Source organism: Coloeus monedula (assembly GCF_965178545.1).
Source record: "Coloeus monedula genome assembly, chromosome: 6".
NCBI classification, from domain to species: Eukaryota; Metazoa; Chordata; class Aves; order Passeriformes; family Corvidae; genus Coloeus; species Coloeus monedula.
In genome coordinates this window covers 35,736,843-35,747,816 of record NC_138786.1, presented here as the reverse complement: position 1 = coordinate 35,747,816, position 10,974 = coordinate 35,736,843, and positions in this window count along the sequence as shown.

The window sequence follows — 10,974 nt, the reverse complement described above, 5'->3', positions numbered from 1 at the left end:
TCCAGCTTCCCATCACATCTGTAACAAACTTTTAAAATTATATTGCCACACCACCATGCACAAGCCTACCTGCACAGTAGAAATAGATTATTCCATCACATTCAGATGGTTAACAGAGGTTAGCACGTCCTGTATTTATATATATATATATTTATATCGCTTTCTAAGAAAGTGCATATTAATGTTTACTTTAAAGAATGTGTAAATGGTGCTATCAAGAAATCTGATCAATTTTATCCCAGTCTTTTTGTGTACCACTTCGAATGTATGAGATTTATTTTTCTATTGGAAAAAAAAAAAATAAACAGTCTGAAAGCATTACAATTGGTAGATTTTAGTAATTTTACAGTGAATTGAATCCCTATGTCATAGTATCATTAAAAAATTTAAGGATGGGTCATGCAAATTACTATATGCTTATTGATAACACTCACACATTTCTGTCTGGACACTCTTTAGTCCATCTGCTGACTCCTAAATGTGCATTTCACTTGAGACAAGATGTCTACATACTCCAAATTTCAAATGCTTTGATGTGGATTTTGGGTGGATTGAGGGCTACTGTTTACCACAGATTCACAAACTGAGACTGGTTTATTCTATAAGTGATAGAGATTCAAATGGTGTTTTTTAAATGCAAGAATAACATGGCTTAGCATGTCCCTATCTGGTGCAATGCAGTCCCTGTACGTATCATATACTGCATCTAATAAAAATGGTTGAAAAATCTTTAATGAAAAGAGAACACTATACTCTATTATAGTTCTATAAATATGTTTGCTTCCAGAAGTTTTGCGTCTTTGTTTTTTCCTCAAAAATTTAATAGCCTATAATAATTTCTTGCAATTATATGTTGATGCCTTTTGTTCAAAGGGTAAGTACTGTGCTGCTTTAACTGGTTCTTGGCAGGCAACTTTACACACAGCACGTTCTGCTTGTAGCTGTATCCATATATTTTTCTCTTAAAATTGTGTTTCTCTATTGTAGAATAATTAATTTAGAATTTATTATTATTTTAAAAGTAGAGTATTTTTTCTATACAGATTAATACAATAACCTCTATATTATATAAGCAAAAAGATATGCAGAAATGTTTACATTACATATAAACATATATACCGCTATTTGTAAATCAAACTTTTTTTGTGATTAAATTAAAAAGTAGTATAATTTCAGGTTTATAATGCAAATGTTGTTTAAACTGAAGACATTCAGTATTTTGCTTACAATATATTTTTAGGGATAATTTAAAATGTGTAGCTTTAAAGAAAAGAAAGTTTTACAGAATTATAGTGGGTAACAGCTGTTCCCACATTGTTAGGGCACAGAAGTTCCAATTGCCGCATTAATCAAAGTATTGAGACTACAAAATCCATTTCATTTAATCTCATTATTGAATAAACAGCTCTGTAGTGATGCCTATTTGTACTTGTTTCTCTAATAAAAATGCAACTGTAGCTCTCAACACAAATTAGTTTTAATTATTTAAATGATATGAATTTGTCAAACATAAATAATCTAACACCTGGTTTGCCTTTCATTTTCTGAAAAAATGTTTCATGAAATCTAGTAGAGGATGATAATGGGGAATTACAAAGGTAGGTCTATGTATTTATTCCAATTCTATTAATTTTAAAAAAGGGCAAATGTGAGTTGATTACTGTCTAGCAGGGTGAAAAAGTAGTCTGTTTTATTGCTGTGCAAGGACACAACAGAATACAGCAAAGCAGAAGGATGTCTCACATACACTGGTTCTATGCAACTCACCTATGCTCATGTCTGAGAATTGGTGACAATGATTTACAGTTTAGCAATTTTTCTTCTGAACACAAGGATAACATTACCAAGAGATAAGTGGTGTAGGCATTAAGATGCTTAATCAAGATGCCAAAATCTGCCATAACAGTCACCCATATATGTGAAACAAACCTTCTCAGGCAAAAGAAAAGGCTGAATTTCCCTGTTATGTCTTTGTTTTAGTAACTTCATTTCAGGAGACCTGCCTGACCACACAAGAGGAGTACCCTAAGTGTCAGAAGGGTATAATATCATATATAAGCCAATTGGTAGCTAACTCTGAAAATGGAGATCCATTTGTTTTCTCCACAGGATAGTACAATTATGGTTTCTGTTTCTGTTTCTGTTTAATGCTACATTTTGTTTTAAAATATTTGCTATTTAAAATTCTGGATATCCTAACACACTACCCTGAAATCATTTATCGTTTGGTTGAGGAAATATATAATCCAGTTGTGGTTGTTGGTGGTGGCCTCATATGGCACTTCAAGCAGTGATAATTTGTATGACTTTCTGTATATTAAACCATTCTTTAATATTGATTCTGTTTGTGTTGTATTAACTGTTATCCTTTCTTGGTAAAGGAAGTGTGCTAAGCAGATAGTTACTGTCTTAAATCAACAAGGCACTTTTAGAGTCACATGAAGCTGTTGAAACCTACCACTCAGTAGTTTGTCTGCCAGATTAATCATCTTTATTGTTCCTTCTGGAGATGTGTCTCTTCCTTTGTGAAAAATATTTCCAGCAGGCAGGCTTATAGTCAGAACTTACGACGCTCCCAGGGTATGATTATGTGACCATCACAGTTGTTATTGTGCCCTACCTATTAGTAACACAGTCCAGGGTTTCAGAACTATAAAAAAAAAAAAAAAAAAAGCAAATTACAGAAGATTTTTTTCTTAAGTGTTTTATATTTCATAGTGCATTTCCTCTCAAAATGTTCCTATAATTATTTTGTTTGTAGTCCCTTCTCCGTGCTGTTAATTTAAAATTCTTATACTCAATTTTTGCATATCAGCTTGGCTTTTTGGACCATTTGCAATATTTAATTATTGCTAAATAATCAGTACTGTGGGACTACTGAGTTAGTTCTGATGTCATTGGAATTCAATTAAATGTCAGTAGTAAGAATAAAATCAGAGAACTATGGTATTCAACTACTCAACAAGAATGAGAATTTTATTTAGTTCTTGTTATGTTTATAATAGTTTTATCAATTTTTACCTTGAAACTATATAAAGATAAACTAAAAAAAGCATATGCAAGAAAGCAGGATGTTTTCAAAGCTCTTGAAAGCCTTCAGAGGACCTTAGTTTATAATCCAGAAACATAAATTAATACAAGTAAAATGGTAGTATCTTTGCTGATGTTGCCTTCAATGCTGCAGAGTATCTTAAGGAACTTTCATGTTACTGAAGATATTATGATGATAAAAAGACCTTCAAGCAAAAATATCAGGATAATCAGATTTCATATTTGTATCTTTGAAACAATATGAAGTTTTTCAAAGTATTTCCCTAAATAAGTGGACTTCTTTGTTACTTAATATGAGCTCTCAATAAAGTGTGTGTGTGGAGGGGGGGAATTAACACTAATATTTTTACTCTAATGTATTGATACAAAGTAAACATCACTTTAAAATCAGTTGCTTGTTTTCTCTTCTAAAAGCTCACTTGGCAATGTGTCACGTTCCAGACTTTTTGAAACCCAGCAAAATTTTATAATAGCCTTACCTGGAAGCAGCTATTCTTGGCACAATGCATTATTCCTCTTTCAGTACCTAGAGGATGTAACACACATCATTGAAACATTTCAATTTCTACTGTGCATGATAATTTTAAATTCAGATTGGAGCTTTGAGAATTTTGAGCTTGAGAACGTAAAATGTAAACAGAAGAGGGCCATAGTTGAGAACCTCTTTTTACATGACAGTTGATGGAAACATCAGCGATATTGTTGCTAGCCTTCATGTCTGTTTATGTGAACATTTTAATCGTACACATGGCTGTAAGCCACTATAGCTAGAAGTACTAAATAATTTGCATCCAATTTGTATAAAATGATCTAATTTGCAATTTTCCTTCATCTGAGTTAAAAGAGTTGGTGTCCTGATATATTGTCTTCAAACTTTATATTACCACACAAACACATCTAAGCATGAGCAGTTGCAGACTCTGAGATGTAGAGGGTAAGATTGAAGAAATAGTAATAATGTGATTTTACAAATGTCACAGGACTCCAAAAGTATATCATACAGATAGGTTTACAAAAAGAAAAAACTGGTTTACTTTTGATTCTCATGCTTCAAAGAACAGGTGTATTTTCACTGAATTCTTAGTCATACCCTGTCAATAAACTCAAATCTCATAGAAATTTATTCTGGTTTAAAAGAAAGTGTTTTCAGATGTCTTGTTATAATCAATGTGCCATCTGAAATTCAGTTCATTTTTTCCTCCCAATCAAATGACATCACTTGCTATACAGGGAAGAAAAAGGGAAATTTTGAAACAAAGGCAGTTCCTAATCAGACTGCATTACTTACTGGGAGCCAATTTGATTGCATGTGACTAATGCATTAATTTTATCATTATTGTAGGTCATCAAGGCAAGTAGTGGAGTGTCATCACTAAGTAAAATTTTAAGTGAGAAATTGGATTATTTTTTGCTCCCAGCATCAGTGGGCCTAGTGGAGTTCCTGGCATCCATGGGTTTATATGTCTACCCTTTTCTGCAATTGCTATATGCATGTGTCTACATTATGTTCAAGCAGAACTCCTGATGAAAAACACTAATTCCTATTTTAACCGAATGTGCATCTTTCTATATACGAACATAAACAATTTAAATCTTTAATTCATGTGCTTAAGCAAAGCTCAAGTGGGTATAAAAAAGGACATGTCAGTGAATGAGCTGTCCAAATTTGCCCCCACGTAGGCAAGTGTATCACTTTTATCTGCAGATTTGCATGTCAGTCAATAATATTACTCACAGGCTAACCATAAAGTTCACAGAAGCTCGTTGTGGTTTGGAGAATCTGTTTTGGAGGTGCTAAACTGCTCTGTAGTGGTGACCAAAATTATTGTAGAAACCAGTAACAATTGAAGTGATTAAGTATCCAGCCTAAGAGAGCAACTCTATAAATATAGTAACTAAAAGACATATTTATGGTGTTCTTATTTTCCCAGACTGAAGACTTAGAGGAGAAAAATCTATTACAGAAAACCTGTCAAAGGGAGCTAAGGGTCTCTAAAGTTTCCAGCTTTGACTTTATTTGAATTCCAGTGAAATCAATGGAGATTTTTGTTCAAGTGTAACCTGGCAAGAAAGCTATGACTTCTAGGAACAGTGAGGGGTTATTCTGTAAAATTGAAATGGTATGGTTGAAGTTCAATCTACTTTCATCAATACTTAAAGTGGGGGGTACTAATTTGGAATTAATTGCTAATTGGAATTATTCACTGTGTCAACCAATCCTGCTCAAAATTCAATGTTAATAGATGGACATTACTCACAAGGGTAAGCTTTAGATAGAGACCAAGGATAAGACTTGAAAAGAGTTTACTTTGTTTATATAGGAGGGCATGCTCCAGAAAATAAACATTTTCCAGAATCACGCAGTACTGTAATAAATTAACAATATGATTACTAACAATTTTATCAAAAACAATTAAGTTTTGCCATTTCAGTTTAGTCATGTTTATCCTAAATGCTGTACATACAAAAATCACTGAGCAAAGCCTGATGTTTGTTGTTCTATAAAACTCCACTTCCAGCTCTTGCAAAGATAGTCATTAAGTATTCAACAGCAATAAAGGACACTTGCAGTCATGTTTTTAATACGTATTGTCCTACTAAGCACTTTTCTACATTTAATATTTTCTTCCATCAAAATAAAGAAACACTAATATGGGTGTGCCCTAAAAATGCTTCTATAATTATTGTTAAAGCATTGAATGCATATGGCATATGTGGTCCTAACATGGCAATGTTCTGGAATGACATCATCCCAAATTCTCTTGCATTTAACATAAGATAAACTGATTGATCTAATTTTGTTTTCCACTTCCAATGTCAGTAACAGAAATAAAAGAAGCTCCTTAATACAAAGAAGGTGAGTTTGCAAGGTTGAATCATTTATAAGAATGTTTTGTGGGGCAGGAAATTACCTGGTTGTCTAATATTTACCTTTTATTTGAAGAAATACAGCTGTATGTGTCTTCAAACTACCTGTGCATTTCCACACACTCCCAAAATACATCTGGTTGATTTCAAAGTGGGTATAAAGGGATAAAGTAAATAAAAAAGCAAATTCTTCCTCTGTTACTAAATTTTGATAGGTTTAGCTATCTTATATGATAGATAGAACAAGCATCTAGTGCAGTAAAGTGCCGCACAGGTTTGTGAGCTGTAGAGTAGGCAAAAAAAAGGCAGAATATGCTTCCAATGTGTATATGTATTTGTATATATTTATGTTTTTTGCAGAGAACACTTTCCTGGACTGCACATCATTATATTAAAGTCAAAATGTTGTGTTCCCCCTGCACAAGTATTTCAAACTTAATGAACAGTAAATTTGACACAGTTTTGTTTAATCAGATATTTTGTCCAGCTGACATAAAATAAGAATGCAATTTCTACAAAAGTATTCAGAAAACTGGAACTATCTTAGGAGGGTAAGTTAACACCTGCCATATCTTCCCTGAAGGAAACAGCAAAGAGATAATTCTGGCTACACAGACTCTGGGTTTTTTTGGAAATATAAGACCAACCATAAATAATTTTAATATCAGTGTTTCTGAAAATAATTGAATAATACTTCAATTGAAAGATGCATTACCACCTGAGAAGTTTTTTTAAAGTTGCAACATGTTGTAATCACTGATTTTTACAAACGATCCTGACTCCTGAACCACTTGCTGCAGTGTATTGCAGTGTCATAGCTGTGCTATTTAGGGTAGGGACAGGCAAAGTCAAGCAAGTCAGCCTAAGCCCATTGTGTCTGAGAATTCATTCTATCCACCGGAAAAGAAAACAAAACAAAGGCTCATGTCACTGACACTTACAAGTCCAGCAATTTATTCCTCCTTGAAGTCTTCCTCATCATTTTGTGCCAGATGGATTAAAAGACAAGTTTCCTCAGTGCGAGGTCCAAGTGTGAGGTTATGACTACACAGTGTAGGGCATATATGCTATGAAAGTTTATTCTTCAATACTTGAAACTAATGCCCACTTTGGCATCTGTCTTTTAGCAAGCAAGCATAAACCTCACAGAAGCACAATGTTATTATACTGTCAGCTTAGGTTTTACAGTTGTTTTCTCTTGACCTGGTTGAAGGGAGAGCACATGCATGAAAAGCTTCCTCCTACATTACCAGAGATTAGTCTGAATTCTGGCATTCATTGTGGCAAAACTTGAATTGTTTAGGACAAAATTCTTATTATATCACAGTCTACATAAACCTAATAATAATATCAAATATTAGACATGAAGTTGAAATAGTTCTGGAAAGGTTAAGAAAGATGAGGAGATTTGAAAATGCAAGTTCTATATGAAAGAAGGTGTAAGTCAATTAATTGCTAATAAAATTTTAGATAATACCATCCTGGTTACACAGCAGCTATTCATCATAACAGAGCGTTTGCATCAATGAAACAATTGGTAACCACCCTCTTTGTAAATGGTGTGGCTTAGGACGAAAAAAATTCTGAAGAAAATAAAGTATCTCCATGTATAAGTCCCTCCTTGAAGCGTATGAAGCTATTCTCACTGTTCAAGCCAATCTCTTTTTTCCAGGTGATTTTATTATTATATAGACTCTAATGAAATTGATATCAATGGATTGAAAGACCCTGATAAGTTATTCAGTGAAAAAAAAAAAAATCTGTTTTTTGGTTTCATAAGTACTGTAAGTCTCAAAAAACACTGCTCTCCATACATCTGTCAGTGCTACTGAGGTGTAAGAATAATTTGGTCCTACATAAGGAAAACATAATAAAACTGTAAGTGTTATCCTTTTGATTACTGTTTGTGCAGTAGTGCCAATGTTGTATAATGTGTTCTACCCACAGATAAAGCATTGTAGGCTGGTACTTGTCTCAATGAGGTGAGTGGAATTTGCAATTAATTGAGACTTTTAGAGATCAAAGCAAAGGACAAAGGCATGTGTAAAGAGACATATGAAAGAAAATATCACTGAGTGCTACATTATTCCTTCTAGGCCCTATTCCATAATCAATTTGAATAAGTTAATTGATGTAGATACAGTTCAGCCTGGCAGAGATGATAATCTTAATTAGGAAAAATGGTCACACTGCAGGGATATAGACAGCAACTGGAGGTGCACTTGAAATAAAGATCTGATGTTATCAGTTGCGGAAATTGTTTCTAGCTCCTGCATATAAGGCTCATTTATCAAAACCCCAAATGTTCTGACAGTTTGCATTGTACAAGTCACCTTTAAGGCAATACTCTGATGCCTTATTAAGGAAATATTGTTATTCCTGCCAGTATGTTTTCCTATATAGAAAAGTCTAGAACCCAACCCTCATACCTGCCCCCAGGCTTGAGTATGTAAGATGTCTTTATCAAATGTAGATAACATAAAATAGAGGTATATCCCTTATATTTACACATCATCAGGTAGTTTTGTATGACAGCCTATGACTGTTGTTTGGAGATACTAAATCTCTTTCTGAGCTTCATTAGTACTCACTTTGTCATTTTCACTATGTAGCAATGGAAATAATTCTTTGATAACGTTGTTCTGATAAACTCACCTTTGTCATCAGGACAGTTCCTTCCTATTCACCACATTTTTACAATAGAACTACACAACCAAAATATTACAAAGTTTTAAAGATTATGTGCTCAAAAATTTATCAATAGATGTCACTTGTGTGATATAACACCAGTTAGAATTTTTTAGAAGACCTTACCATTTGAACACCTGCAATAAAGCCAGAGACTGGAAATTACATTACGTGGCCTTTATATAATTCTGTGGTTCTACTTTAGAGGTTTGCATATATATCACCACTACCACTGCAGTGGTGAAGTATGAACACCATTTCAGATAGATTCATAGTCATGTTGCCAAAATTCTGCTTTTAGCCCATTCCACCAAATGAAGAAAAAAAAATCTACTCAAAAGGTGATCCTATCTAGATCTGAGAGGAAGACAGTTAGAACATTGCCACCAGAAAGTCATCACGCCAGATGCAGAGAAATCAAGGAGCAAGTACAAAAGCAGAGTGAAAAACCTTATGGTTTGCTGTACTCCTAGCAGGAAGCTCTGAGAGCATGGTAATACACGTAATAGTATTGATGTAGCCTAAGTAATGAGTAAAACCCAGCTGTTTGTAGTTCTAGCAGAATTATTTAAAATTAATCAAAAAAAATAAAAGCATACAGACACTTCAAACCAAAAAAACAAACAAAAAAAAAAGAAGCAAAATCACATTAATTTTCCTTCCAACTAGTATTTCTAAAGTGCATTTAAAATTTTTGCATTATAACACCACCATCAAATTTTAAATGCTTGATAGAATAATAATTTCTTGGAAGAGAAGTATGATGCATTTTGGAGTGCAGTTGTGTGAGGAAATGACTTGTTTTAGAAGAATTAAGTCAGTTTTCACTTTCACTTTGCATTCAGTAATATTATATATAATGCGGCGCAGTTGACAAGATAAAGATCTTATTCCCTGGACCATTTAGGCTGCTGAGTTTTTATCCACCTTATAGATAGCATTCTATTCAATAACTGTCTCTGATGATTTGGCTTTACTAGGCTAATTTGCATAAAACCTTGGATTTTGGAACATGGAAAGGAGATTTCTGTTTCTTTGTTCTTGAACCTCAGGAATTATCAAAGACATCTAAGTTTGAACGGTATAGTTAAATTAGTAATTGTCTGTTGTGCTAATCAGTATTGCATTACTTTAGGTTATGCCCATTTCAGTTAAAATAAATTGTAAACATTCAAATTCATGAGGACTGTGAGGTATATAAAGATATAAAGAAGCATGCTAAAAGGCCAAAGAAAATTGTTTTTTTCTTTGCTCTCTTGAGAGAAAAAGATTTAATTTCAAAATTCAAAATATTTTTCAAAAAATACCTAATATTTGAGGTCTTTTGGACTTCTAACTAACACTTTTAATGACAGAAAAATTTAAAACTTTCCTTGGGCTCTATTTAAAATACAATGTATTGAGAGACAAGTTTTGGAATAGTCTATGATAAAAGAGCTTAGATAAGCTGAAGAGTGGGACACTGCATGTGTCTTAGGCTAAGTGTAAGAGGTGTGACAATCTTTAAGAAAAATAGAGTTTCATAAGCTTGCATAAAAAAAACCAAAACAAAAGCTCCTGGAGTTTTGTAAAGACCTAGAAATCCAGTTGTCTTTGGGTGCTGTCCTGCTTTCTTTTGAACTATGTCAGCCCACAGTGGTTTTAAGATTTCCCATTCTGAACATCTAGAAATTCCTGCTACAGCCACTTTTATAGTGTGAAGAGGAGATATTTTTCCTGTTCTAACTACTGGTTAGAAACTGATGTATTTGTCTGGAAAATAGAAGGGAGTCACTCTTTTTCCCCTCATCCTTGAGGAGGCTGAATGTATATCAAACTACAAGAATCATCAGACCATCACCAGGAGATTGCACTGAAGGCATGCCATACCAGTAATGGAGTTAATGCTGTCACATTCAAGAAATACCATTCTTTGAAAAGCTAAAATTCTGCTACTTTCTATCTTCAGAACCTCTAGTCAACAAAATTCTTTCATCTCCCTCATCCTCTCCATGATCACAAAATTTTTAAATTTGTGCTCTGAAAAACTATTTTCCCACTCAGAGCAGGTCTGAGGGATTAACATATTCTAGAAAACATGGATTTAAACTCTTAGTTTTACCACTAGTAAAGCAGTCCACTTGTCCAATTTTTTTACATTAAAGATGGCTATCAACTTTACCACCCCATTACATTCTCTAATTGTCTTTTAATGCATGAGCTTGCTAACCCTGAGGCTCTATGGTCAGGAGCACATTTCAAGGCAACAGTAGTGCCTCACTGTAAATCTGGTGGCCTGCTTAAGTTCTCTGCTGCATTCCCTAATGCACACTTGCTGATAACTAATTTTTCTCAGTTGAATTTTGCACAGCTCTAGATTAACACCCT